Here is a 13,664-nt window from a genome sequence, read left to right on the forward strand (position 1 = left end):
TCTGTGTTCTTGAAAAGTGATTGTCCCAGTACTGTAAGAATATCAGTTTTTCTTCCGGTTATGATTGATTCTTCGCTGCAAAGAATTTGTTTCAATAACTTGTTCTAAATTCATTGTTGTTTCTTTGCTACTGGTCTTGTGCTTATGCATTTCTATGCAGATGTTCCCTTTGTATGCCTGTATGTTTCTAAATTGTGTTATCAACATTTGGTCGTTGGAATTCTTACTGTGACTGGAACCAGGAACCTGTCCTTTTGTAGATTAACCATTCATTTTTTTTGATAAATAATATATCACATTCCGTTAAATTCAGATAGAAATTACATTAACCATTCATTCAAATGCTTTGCCAGTGCCTTCGCACTCAAGTTTCATCCGGTTCATCGGTGTTTTTCTTTAATTCATCAACAGGTACAGGGATTGCGTTTGGTGTTATCCCGAAGAATAGCATCTTTCAACTCCGTATTGGTCATGCATGTGTCCCAAGATTTGAATGTGCAGTTCTGAAAAGTTATCTAGCCTTGTTGATTTGGAATACATATTCTGGTAAGTTGCTTAGTTGAATTGCAGCCTTCTCTTGCAAGTTGTGCTCCGCGTTACAAATCTATATTCCAGTTAAAACTTAAATTCCATCTCCAGCCATTCTTCTTCCCCACTCTCTGGGAGGAGTTACCCTGTTCCATTTTCTTGATAGTTTATCTTGTAATTTCTTCACTAAGGAAGTTCTTACCAGATTGATGTTCGACATATGAAGACCATACCTGAGTTTTCTTGATAGTTTATTATTTGAAGGTGATGCAGGTGTGAGTTGCTTGCGAGATTTTTCGGAAATGACAAGAGAATTCCCACACCAGATATGGATGATGACTTCAATGACATTTATAAAGAGTACACTAGTCCATCTGGGTCAAATGCCACCAGTAAGAAAGAGAAGACAAAAGGAAACAAAAAGTCTCATGCAAGTCCTGATGAGGAAGAGGAGCCTCGTGATCCAAATACTGTCCCAACTGATTTCTCTAGCCGAGAAGCTAAGGTGTGGGATGTTAAATCTAAGGCCGCTGAAAGGAACTGGAAGAAAAGGAAGGAAGAAGAGATGATCCGCAAAATATGTGGAGAATCAGGTCACTTTACTCAAGTATGGTGGATTGGTTTTTGTTAATCAAAGTTGTATTATAGCCTCGTAGTTTGTGTATTTCCTTCTTTTCTCTTTTATAATTTATTCTTCTATTTATTTATATTCTATTCAAGAATTTCCAGTCTACCTTTGCTCTTGTGCTCCAAATTGACAATAGGACAATGTCCTAATACTTCGCTAAAACTGAGCAATATCACCTATAACATTAGCTCGAAAGGTTCTTCTAACGTCTTTCTTGTCAATGGCATGGTACTAGGATAGCTGATTTATACTTAAAGTATCATTTTAAGGTAAAAAGCAAAGTATCTTGAAATACTTTAAGAAAAGAAGACGATCTGACCTCAGTGCCACTATTAATTTTCTTTATCTTAGTTGTGTTAATTCCTTTTTTTAGTTTTCTTAATCTCAAGACTTGTCTAGTGTAACATGTCTATTAGTCCCTTTCTTGATTTCTAGAAACCTCTCTTTCCTGTAGGGAATTTTCAATTGGGCACTTTGCAGTATTGTTTATTGATATGATTAATTACAAAAAAGTGTTTGGGGGATTTTTTTTAGTGGGAACAAGTTAAATTGTTGTTGATTTAGAAAATTTGTTACATTGAGCAATCTAGACATTTAAGTGGCATAGCTATTTGCTTGAAATAGCATGTTAGCCACTATACTATATTGGGCTTATCGTATTTTTCTTTTGTAACTATTCGGCCTTCTTTCACCAAATACTTGCATTCATCCTACCATATACCTTGTGTGTCTGATCAAGGGGGTTAATTTATTAAAAGGAAAAAATGCATATTCATTAATTCTCATGTAAAGTAAATAAAACTTTTTTCAATAATAAAACTTAAGTTATAATCTTGTCTTTTGTTGCATGTTCATTACTTTTTTTTTTTTTTGGATTGATAAAGAATTGAGAAAATTGAGAATTTTGTTTTCATTTTTTTCTTTCCTATAGTTTTTTACTAAATGGTTTACTTTTCTTTTGCCCAACATGGATCACATGTTTACAGGGATGTCCATCCACTCTTGGAGCAAATCGCAAATCCCAATATTTCTTTGAAACAGTGCCTGCAAGAGAAAGGCATATCAAAGCACTCTTCACAGATAAGGTGATCCAGAAGATTGAAAATGATGTTGGCTGCAGAATTAAGATGGAGGAGAAGTTTGTTATTGTTAGTGGCAAAGATAAGTTATGCTTGGTAAAAGGTGTGGATGCTGTGCACAAAGTGATTAAGGAAGAGGGTAGCAAAAGGGTTCTTCTAGTTCCCACAGGACCAGATCTAGGTCACCCGAGGGTAGCCCTGTTAACTTGAGGATGAAGCATTCTGAATCACAAAGGTCTCTTCCTAGTCCACAAAATGGATCACAGTTTAAAAGGAAGTTTGGCAGGCAAGACATGGTTATGGAAGACAGTCTTCATGAGGATCTGAAACAATTTTCAAGTTCTCTACAAGGTAGGGACAGGAAAGAATATGTTTACAGCATCCATATAAATCTGGTATACCTATTTTTTGCAATTTGCAGCCTTTTAGACATCTCAAATTTTTTCCCTTCCTTTTGTCTTATATTGAGTACCTAATAAGTTTGCTTGTTTCTTATCATTTTTTTTTTGCAGCAAGAGGTAAGTTCATAATGCAAGCATTATATGTTCGAATCTGAAGTAATTTGCGAATGGGCCTGAACTGGCTGGATATCATTTAGTGAACACTTTTCTGCCCTTGTTTACATTGGATGGTTTCACAATTTGAATATAAGATAGAATGTGTAATTATAGCTACCATGTATGTTAGACATCTGGAATGAAGTGGGGTTTCACTTAACATGTTCTTCATTTCATGAAGCTTATGATAATAATGGATCTAGGGGTCATTCAAGCCATTCAAAATCTCCAGCATGACCCAATTTTACCGGCGAAACATATAATTCATATGATAGCCATAACCAAAGCATTGGGGCCCATAAAACTGGTGCTTGGGATGCTGAGGGACGTGGGCCTCTGGTACATTCTATCTGTAAGTTTGAATACTCTGGCTATCCACAAACATTAGAGGAGTTAGAATTGGAATATAAGAGGGAAGCAATGGAACTTGGAAAAAATCGTGATAAGGAAGAAGATGAAGAGAATTTGAAGCATCGTGAGGTATGTATATCTACTTCATCAGAGAGTAATTAAATTCAAGTGACTAATGAAAAGGGGTTGTAGTTTACTTACTGCTACCTTCAGGTTAATTTAATTTAATTTAACTTTTTAATGATTTTATTTGTTGTATTACAAACATTTATCTAAGATGCTAATGTTTCATAACCATAGAATGATCCATTTTGTAATTATAGCCATACATGGTAAAATAAATAGAACTTGCTAGAGCATGGAAATGGCTGAAATAAACTGAAGGGATTTGGACATAAATTTATTACAGGTCTTCAAAATGTAGGAGGGGATAACACTCATAAATAGCAATGCTGTTTTAAAACCCAAATATGAGGTGGAACTGCTTTCCAATTCCACCATCTGGGTCAACAGGTCAACCTGTGACATCACAACAATAAAAATTTGAAAAGAAAATAAAGTAATATAAAACCGATGGCCTGATGAAGGGGTTGAACAGAACAGGTAAATGGTTCAACCGTCTGGGTTGGTAAATGGCTTTTTTTTAATGGCAGGTTAGAGGTTGACTGGAACTAAAATCATGACTGGGTCACCAGGTCACTGGTCTGACTGGCTGGGCCAACCATGGGTTGAGAAGATTAATGGCGATGGCTTTCATTTATGTATTTTTTTGCGCATTACTTCTACCAACTATTGCTGCAAATAGTTAACTTCTGTTGTTATAATTTAAAATGCCTAGGCTTTTTTCTGTTTTCTTTTTAGATATAAATGGCCATCATTTACTTACACATGTCAACTCAAGCCTGTGGCATATACAAATGGCCATCTCTTTGCTTGATCTTGTTGATCAAGTTTCTGGGCTTTGGTTTTTGTTGGATTTCAATCTGGAATTAGATAGTGGATGTCTGCAGGAGATACTCCCCTCATTCATACTTTAAGAATAAAGTGTTGTTGCTATTGATTAAGAGCATTAGTAAAAAGAGATGGTGATCTTTAAATCTAAAAGAATAAGAAATGGCTACAGTAAAAGACTTTAAGTGAATTGATGCATTCAAAATTCCATTGAAAAGAATAGTATCCTTCTCCTGGATTATTTATAAAAATAAAGTAAATACAAAAAAAAGACAAATAAAAAACCACGACCCTAGGTGGTGGACAACCTTAAGGAGTTTATCTTCAGGTTATAGATAATCTTGTTCTTTCCTTTGGAGTCTGCGTAAAAATCCATGCCTTTCCTTTTGGCAAGGCATTCCTACAACATGAACATTATTATGGTCAAAGATGTTTTGCATATCCCATATTCAAGAACAGAAAGAATAAGTTCAATTTAGGAATTATAAGTGGACAGAAGAGGATATTGGTAATTGATTCAAAAAAGAGAAGAGGATGTAGATGAGTCATGAAATATGAATATACCCTTTCAAGTTGGAGTGGAAATTTGAATTTAGCATGTCAGTTAATCATAGTAAATACTGAGGGCAATAAGGCATAAAGATAAAGGAGATTTATAGGCCAAATTATGTGCTATTTTGACCATGTTGTTTGGAATTACTTAGTACCTATCTTGGGTGATCATTCATCTAGAGAATTTGTGTGGGCGAAAAAAGATTGTTCTTAAAGTGGTTTTTCTACAATTCTACTAATATAAGTGTAGTTAAGGTGGCCAAGGGTGAAGAGACTAAAGAGATTAATTATCAAAAAAAAAAGGTGGCCAAGAGACTCCTATGCATTTTAGTCCAGCAAGGTGAGTCAATGCCTACATGACAGATAAGCACAGCTTAGGTAACAAAAATTAAAAAGAAATTCAGTAATCAATACTAATTATAAGCTAATAAACTACAAATTAGTTCAATAAATGAGTTAATGACAACTTGTACATGAATTTCACAAGATTTTTTAAGAACCTTCCTGGTTCAATGTCAAATACATATGGACACAGGGATTAAAAGTCCTTTTTTTCTTTATCAGTAACTGTTGAATTTTATTAATCTGAATGAAAAGGATCTGTATAAATACAATGAAAATGTGCCTAGAATCCCTCTGATTTAAGGCAGCACTTGCTGTCCACCCATAGGTCCTTTTATTTACATTTATATCAGTCCATCCCCTGGAGTACAACCCCCTCCCCCGCCAATACAATTGATTCTAAATCACTTGGTCTGAGCATCTGCCAAGCTGTTTGCTGATCTTTCAGTCCACTTGAGTGAATCTTATTAAAATAAGAGTCCTAGTTTATAGCACTACATAAGATTGAAAATATGTATCCATAAAAAAGATTAAAAATGATGATCTGAATGCAATTCTAGAACAATGGATGGATGGATGCTTTAGAATCGAAAGGTTTTAAGATAAATTGAACTAAGAAACTATGTATTGTAATCTTAGTAAAAATTTAATAAGAATGGTGGTGCAATACTGCAATTAGCAATTCATGTTAAAGAGGATGTTGCCCATAGAATTAGAGCAGGATGATGCCAACCAGATATACCAATGAGACTAAAAAGAAAATTCTAGAAAACAGTTATGATACCAATATTGCTACATGGGATAAAGTCTTGGGCAATCAAAGAAAAAGCATGTTCTAGTGACAAGACCAAATAAAATGTAGTCTGAAGTGGTAAAAAATTAATTTAGGACTTGCAATTGACAGAAAACATGGCTCCTGATAGAGCATAATGGTGGGACAAAATATTTCAGTTTATGGCTGAGTTTAATTAAGTTGGGTATGTTTATGAGGTTCATGGAAACATTTTAAAGATAACTGATAAATACAGAAATATTATGAAATGTTGGATGCCTATGATAAAACTTAAAAAGAATGATGGAATAGGCATTGGTACATATTGATTTGTTTTAAGCTATCTAAATGTTTTACTTTTGGAAAAATTATTTTTTGAAATTGTTATAGCAGACAGATGCTTGTTTATCTAATCATATATTCTGCTATTCCCATTAAAAAAATTCTTAGGGTGTGCATGACCTAAATCCATACATGGTTGGATTTTTTTATCATTTGAGAAGAATTCTCGTGTTGAATCAGGATTGCTTGTCCATATTCTTTATTTTTGGTAAATAACAGAAAGTTTCATTAAAAAGGCCAGTAAACTGCTCAAAGAAAGGGCAGTAATCCACAAAGTACATCTCAGCTCTTTGGTTAAGGAGATTAACACAGTATGAGAAGATAGATAAGAAAACAGAAAAGGATGGATAACATACAACCATTTCAAATTACAGCCTGGCCCTGGGCACTCATTCTAAAACCTCTTTCCCAACCCCATCTCTAGCCAACTTCCAACATATTAGCACTCCTAGGCACACAATTTAATGAGGAGTTCAAAGAAGCACCTAGGGAGTGAGCCAACGTCACCCAATGTCTGAATAACCAAGGGATTTGATCTTGTGCCTTCATCCATAGGATGATAGGTTTGGCAATCACCTTCCATTTCCACATTCCCCATTCCCTCCATTGCCAGCAGTTTTAGACCTTGAATTAAAGCCAATAACTCAGCTCTCAAAAAGTTGCCCTTACCAACCAGCCTGAGTAGCTTAGAACTAGATTGCCACAATGAACCCATAACCACTGCCCTCACACCTGAAAACCCTGGATTTCCCAGGCAGAATCTATCAAAGTTGAGTTTAACCTTCCCATCTGCAGGAGGGGACCAATCTTCCACCCTTTGAGGTCTGTCAATTTGGAAGCCAGCCACAATATGCCGCTTGCCACCACCTAAGTAGATCATTGAGAGAAACACCTCTGAATTCCTCCCAAATTACAGCCCAATGGCTGCCTTAACCTTTATGAGTTCAAATAGCTTGTCCACCTGTTCATATTCTGTGCAGGCTTGTATATTCTCTGATATATAAACTTCTTTTTTCCATATAAATGCATATAATTACTTTTTTAAAAAACTCAAGGAAAATATTCTCATGTACCTAGAATTAGCCCCAGCCTTTTTCCTTTGGGTGAAAAAAAAGAGTTGGCCTCAGTTGGGGTATGGTATATGAAAATGTTGATTGACATGGTTTATTCATTTGCATTGAAAGGCCACCGACCATAGGAGTGCCTTTGTACAAGTTGAAAATGACAAGATGAAAGAATGAGAAGGATGTGGTTTGAATCATTAAGGGAGGACTTGAGATCTTATTATCTGAGTATATGTCCCTTATCAGTTTTACCAGTTAAAAACAAAAAGAAAAGAAAAAAATGAGGTAAAGAAATGGAAAAGGAAAAACATATGATAAGGGTTTAGATATAGTGGTATGGCGTAGCAGGATATGCATGGCTGATCCAAATAGTTGGGAAAAGGCTTAGATGATATGAATTGTTCTCTTTAGGCAACCTAATTTATTGCACTTACAAGACAATGGTGAAAGAGTGGACCTACATGGGAACGTAAAGGGATAATATTTCCTCTCTTTCAGTTTTTTGTTCATGCTATGTTATATTAAGTAATATGGATGGCAAAACTTAACCCAACCTAGATGACTCACCTACCTTCCTGGAATTCTTTGATCTGGTTTGCTAATCCACTATTAGATGTTTCAATCTTGTCAAATGGATTGGTTTTAGATTGAGTGCCCAACCAAAATCTGCTTAGGCTGGGGTACCACTACCACCCCTAACTAAGTTACAAAATTAATACATACAAGAGAGGAAAAGGCCAAAATGGATGGCATAAAGTTACCTTTGATAAACTAAAAATTGATATATTAAGCATGAAAATTGAAGAAATTGACAAAGAATAGCTTCTAACCATGAATTATGTGTATACTGTTGACAAACACCAGTTTTGTTATTAATACAATAATTTATAACCTAATAAATGAATGAAAGTGGAGTCTCAATTTTTAAGGTTTGCCAGAAAAAAATCTAGGATGAGAAAACAAGAAGAATGCTCTACTCTTAGCATTTTATATTTCCTTGCCAAGGAAACATTCATACTTTTTCTGTTCTAAGGAAATGTTGATGACTGTTACATTCAAAGATTCTGTTGTGTCATTTTGCTTTTATTTGCAATTTCTGACGCTTTTATTTGCGATTTCTGACATTTTCTGTTCATGGACTGTTAGAGAATTGGGAGAGAGCTATGTGCAGAAACTGGCTATCCTAAGGGGCATGCATGCTAAGCAGTGGGGGGAATTCCTTCAATTTGATGTCCAAAGGCGGCAACAGGCCTGTCAACATTTGTCAGCACCCACTTTTGGTGGGGGGTACAAGCACCCTGGTTTTTCTGACTATGATCACACCTCAAGCAATCCAGCTTATACAGGGAACAATTTGCCTATTGATTCTAGGGGCAGGTACCCGTGTGCTCTTGAAAATTATCCTACCAAGGCTCATGATACTTGTGGGGAGTTCCAGCGGCAGAGACATGAGGATTTTGGGAAAGCATATCACCGACACTAGATCAAATTGCAGGGCTAGTGTGTGGTGAGTTATCTTACCCAATTTTAAAATCTAAATTTGTTCCCTCTTAGCTCTGCGCTTATAGAGCACCAGTTAACAACATACAATCCTTCAATTTTATATTTTGGTTGAAGTAGATATAATGTGGTTAGTCACAAAAAAAAAAGGATATAATGCAGTCTTTGAGATGGATGAAAACGATGAGAATCATGCCTTCAGCATTTCTAGATCCACGCTGAGACAATGTTTGCGGGCTGAAGCCTGTATTCTTAGGAATGAGTTTGGTTGGTTTTTAATACGGCCATTTTCTTTCTTTTCTATTTATTTTTTCTTATTTTTTGGGAGGGGGTTACAGAAGAAGAAGGTCAGTGTGATCACATGATTATTTTTTTTTCTTTCTGCTTTCAGCTTTAAATTTCAGGGCTCAAATGTCTATTGGTGATGATTCAGATTTCAGACGAGGAAGCTGGACTCTGGGTGAACACACCAGTTACGATTTCCGACACTAAGGATATTTTCTTGGACTTTCAGATGGTGAGAGTATGTACATTCTTTTTGCTTGACTTGTTTCAGTATTCTTCTGCTTTATTATAGATTTCTTTGATTGTAAAGAAAACCCTAGTTATGGTTTTGGTTTATATAGGAGTTTTTTTTTCCTCTTTAGCTTTGGTGGAGCAAGCAACATGACTTAGATATAAAATTTTATGAGTTTTATTCTGCATGGTGCTCTTGCAAAATAGAGCCATATTCGGGTATTGAATGTGAATATGTGATCCAACAACCAGTGGTATTAGTATTAGTCATGGACCATCAACCCGTATAAGGGGTTGAGTCCCCGCTGAGCAGTTTGGTTGATGTCCAACAACGGTTACGGTTTGATCATGAATCTTTATAAACGTATTTAATTCTTCTTGCACAAATACACGGGGAAATACACTGACAATGGGGCCATAGGGTCGAAACACCCATTGGCTGCAACAAAGCGTGATGCCCAAGGGCCGAAATCCATTGATAACCAGAGCCCAGAGGTTGAAGATGATCAAACGAATATCTTTTCTTTTCAGAAACAACCCAATTCACAAATTAAAGTTTGAAGCATTTCGAGAGGCTTTGTAAATCCAAACATCTCTAGAAAAGACAGTCCACGTTGGCATGAAGTAATGGCTTATTCATTTGTTAGAGCAAAAAACAAAAAATAAAAAAAGGGCCCGTTTGGTTTGGAATTGGAAATGGAATGGTCGATTGTTTGATTGGATAGAATCTGAATCCCATTTCCATTCCTGGTGGAATGGCATTTCCCATTTGAGGGAATGGCCATTCTCTCCCCCTCCTGGAATTGAAAAAAAAAATCATTTCAGCTGATTGCAATTTCCATTTCGATTCTTGTTTGAAACAAATAAATTATGGAAATAAACCATTTTGGTTCTGATTTCAATTCCGATTCTGATATTTACTGTAAACCAAACAGACTCAAAGAACATTTAAAAAGAACCCAAAGATCGAAGAAGGGCATTGTGAACATGTATAACTTTAAGTCATTCAGTCCAGTCATTTCATTTGTTAACAGATCGAATGGAATGGCCCCTCTCCAATTAAACTGGGAATAGTCCTGATCAATTAACAGTCCGTGCTCACTTAGGAAGGAGTACAAATATGTATGGTGCAAATACATATAAAATAATATAAATACAAGGTTTTGCATTCTATATATTTATATTTCTAGACCTTGTTTTTGTATCACACATATTTGTATTTGCATTCTTTCCTAAGCCTAATGTATTACTAGAAAGTCAGTGTCCATGTGAAACAGAATTCATGTAACTGATTCCATATAATTGATATTTACGGATTTTACATCGTTGGACATGATTTTTAATCGTGGAAGTGTTAAAAGAAGCTAATATACTTTGTGGTTACACTTTCCTGGGTTTAAAGTTTAAAATTTAAGCGTATTTTCGCCAATTGCCAATATAATCTATAATTATCTATGCTAATAACAACTTACAACTATATAATTGGTGCAAGCCTTAATCGATTCAGAAACAACATGAACCGATCTCAACCCAGTTAATTATTTATTGGGACAAACCACAGAATCAGAACCGGTATAATTAGTTTGGTCATTTCAGTTTGGTTGGATAAGCCCAACCCGTTGACAGCCCTAGCCAAAAATTTCCTAAGATTTAGTTTGGAAGGACTACAAATACAAATATATATACAAATACATACAAAATATTATAAAATACAAGGTTTTGCACTCTATATATTTGTATTTGTACTCCTTCCAAACTGAACCTAAAAAATTAAACCTTGTCCCAAGTATATGAGAACTAAGAAGCATAAGGCAGGGATACTAGGTTGGGAAAACATGGTAAGAGAAATGCAAATGTTAGTGAAGTGTTTGTAAACATGTTAGTTGGGCTGTGTTTTGGGGCTGAATTCTAGTGATTGCAACTTGCATACACATGGTTTTAAAACCATCATTGACTTGGATGGTCGAACTGTTTGACCTAGGAACATAGGACATACAACCCTATAGCTGGACTGATGACCTCGTAGTTGAGATGGCCACTTGGCATTCTTGGAGATGCGAGATCCAATTCATGTAAATGCAAACTATCTATGAAAATGTTTTAATGGACCTAACGTGCACCCTGCTGTCTCTACCTCTTAATCTCCCTCTAATTTATAATATCTTAAACTAAGGCTATGTTTGGTTTGAAAGAAAATGTATTAAAACCTATACAAGGTTTTTAAAGGTTTTCTTGCCTTTCCTTTTCTTTCCCTACTTTTTCCTTCAAACCAAATATAGCCTAAAAGAAAAGAAATAGATTGGTTGCTACTACCTCACCTCACTGATTTTTTTTACTAATATATACACAAAAGGATCACAGTTGATCAAGAAACAGACACCTAACACACTTAACACGCAAAGGTGTGTTCGTCAACATCAATGGTGTTGTCCTTAAGGGTGTCAATGGACCGGTTTTGGATTGGACCCCACGGATTGGACAGACCAAAAAGACATAGTGGATTGGACCAATCCGGTCCAAAATCTTTATTAGATTGGACTGGACCTAGTCTATCTCTAATAAATTTATATTGGATTTGGTTGGATTAAGCCAATCTAAATTTATATAGGTGTCAATGGATCGGGTTTAAGTTTAAACCAATATAAATTAAAATGAATTTGAACAAATTAGACGGTCCGAACATTGAATTGGACCGGTCCAAAATAGTCCAAATTATTCATTGGATTGGATTGGACCTGGTGCATTTGTAATGGACTCACATTGGACTGGATCGGATTGGACCAAATCCAGTCCAATTGACACCCCTAGTTGTCCTCTCCTTTGATCCTTTTATATTGTGTAGTATCTAATCAGTCTATATCAGTATGTACACATTATGAGCAGGTCTGAGTAGGCACTAAAGTTTTTTTACACCTGTCTCTTAAAATGCCCTTAGGGGGTGTTCTGTAGTGTGGATGAGAAATTGGTGGGTGTAGACTGGTCCACACCACACCCTATGGCAGGGGCTAATCCACACCACACCACAATCCATAGCTATTCTGAATTGTGGACAAATTGTGTGGACTGGACCAATTCACACCCACAGTGGCGTTCTGTCACACCACACTTTTTGATTCCATGTATCTCATATACATTTATGAATGATCTACAACAACATTTTAAAAAATGACCCGAAAACGGAACCATTCTAGCCACCGGTTATTGGGTTGATGGTCTGGTCGTCAGGTTCGAATGGACAGCTCGTTCTGACAAACAAATTAAAAAAAATAAAAATAGTAAAAAACCATTGAACGGGTCGACGATTTGACCACTTGGGTCAACAGGTTGTTGACTTTTTCAAGAGTTTTTGGCCAAAAACCGCTTGCCTAGACGGTTCTCGGGCTGAACGGTCTGATCGCCTGGGTCAACGGCGGTTTGAAAACCTTGATCTACATAGTTAATCATAATTATTTAATTTTTGCATTTTATATGATAAATATATTGAAAAATGCATCAATGAATAATATTAACCAATAAATATTATTTTTTTATAAAACAATAGTAAAATAATTAAAATTTTAAAAAAATATATTTAAAATATTATTTTATTGATAAAACATTAAAATTTAAAATGAATAAAAAAATTAAGTAAAATAATTAATATTTTATTAACCAAAATATTAAAATGTGAAACATATAATAGGGTTTTGGCCTTTGAGGGAAAGTGTGAAGTAGGGGATAAAAAATCAAGTGTGGACGATCTCTAACCACGGGATTTTGCTGTGGATGAGAAATTGGGGTATGGACGGGACCGGTCCATGACATAGCGTGAACCGGTCCCATCCACAGCCCATAGAGTGAGTATTCATCCCGGTCCTATTCACGAGATGAACATGGTGTCAAACACCACCTTACTCTATCCCAAAGATTTAAATAAACTTTTTGATACAGGTGTAGAATATTTATTGTGTGCTAATTTACTATGCTTACTTGATCCGAACTTGTGTGCAATTCCTAAAAAAGAATGTTTTTCTCTTTGCCACATTATAATACACAAGGTGGGTAATATATCTATGGGCCCGTTGATCTTTTGTATTTTTGAGAGAGGAAAATACCCGCATTCTTTTTTCTGGGGTTTAAACTTTTCCTTGGGTATTTAATTAACTTTTTCACAGGAAAAGTTGATAACATTTAAATGGAACAAAATTATTCTTTTTAATAATAATTTTTTTATAAATAAAATATTTATTGTTTTATTTACCTAAGAAATAGGCATGGGCTAATGTGTTATTTATGAACAATTAAAATAATAAGTTTTTTATAGATAAAATATTTATTGTTTTATTTACCCAAGAAATAGGCATGGACTAATGTATTATTTATGTTAAATAGAATAATAGAAAATTTATGCCAACCGAAGTCGTTGTAGTATAGTGGTGAGTATTCCCGCCTGTCACGCGAGTGACCCGGGTTCGATCCCCGGCAACGGCGTTTTATTATATT

At 35.4% G+C, this 13,664-nt stretch overlaps 1 non-coding gene and 1 pseudogene across 2 annotated transcripts; both read left to right on the forward strand.

The window, feature by feature from the left end:
• On the forward strand, positions 1–9,370 carry LOC104598736 (uncharacterized; annotated as a pseudogene). Its single transcript, XR_016083572.1, has 7 exons — positions 1–546; positions 802–1,135; positions 2,143–2,586; positions 2,748–2,753; positions 2,974–3,274; positions 8,307–8,673; positions 9,058–9,370. The product of XR_016083572.1 is annotated as an uncharacterized LOC104598736 (transcript).
• Positions 9,371–13,580: 4,210 nt separating this feature from the next.
• Positions 13,581–13,652, forward strand: TRNAD-GUC (transfer RNA aspartic acid (anticodon GUC)). Its single transcript has one exon. It is a non-coding gene; the product is annotated as a tRNA-Asp (tRNA).
• Positions 13,653–13,664: the final 12 nt, after the last annotated feature.

This window comes from Nelumbo nucifera, chromosome 3 (assembly GCF_055504915.1).
Source record: "Nelumbo nucifera cultivar China Antique chromosome 3, China Antique-T2T, whole genome shotgun sequence".
NCBI lineage: Eukaryota > Viridiplantae > Streptophyta > Magnoliopsida > Proteales > Nelumbonaceae > Nelumbo > Nelumbo nucifera.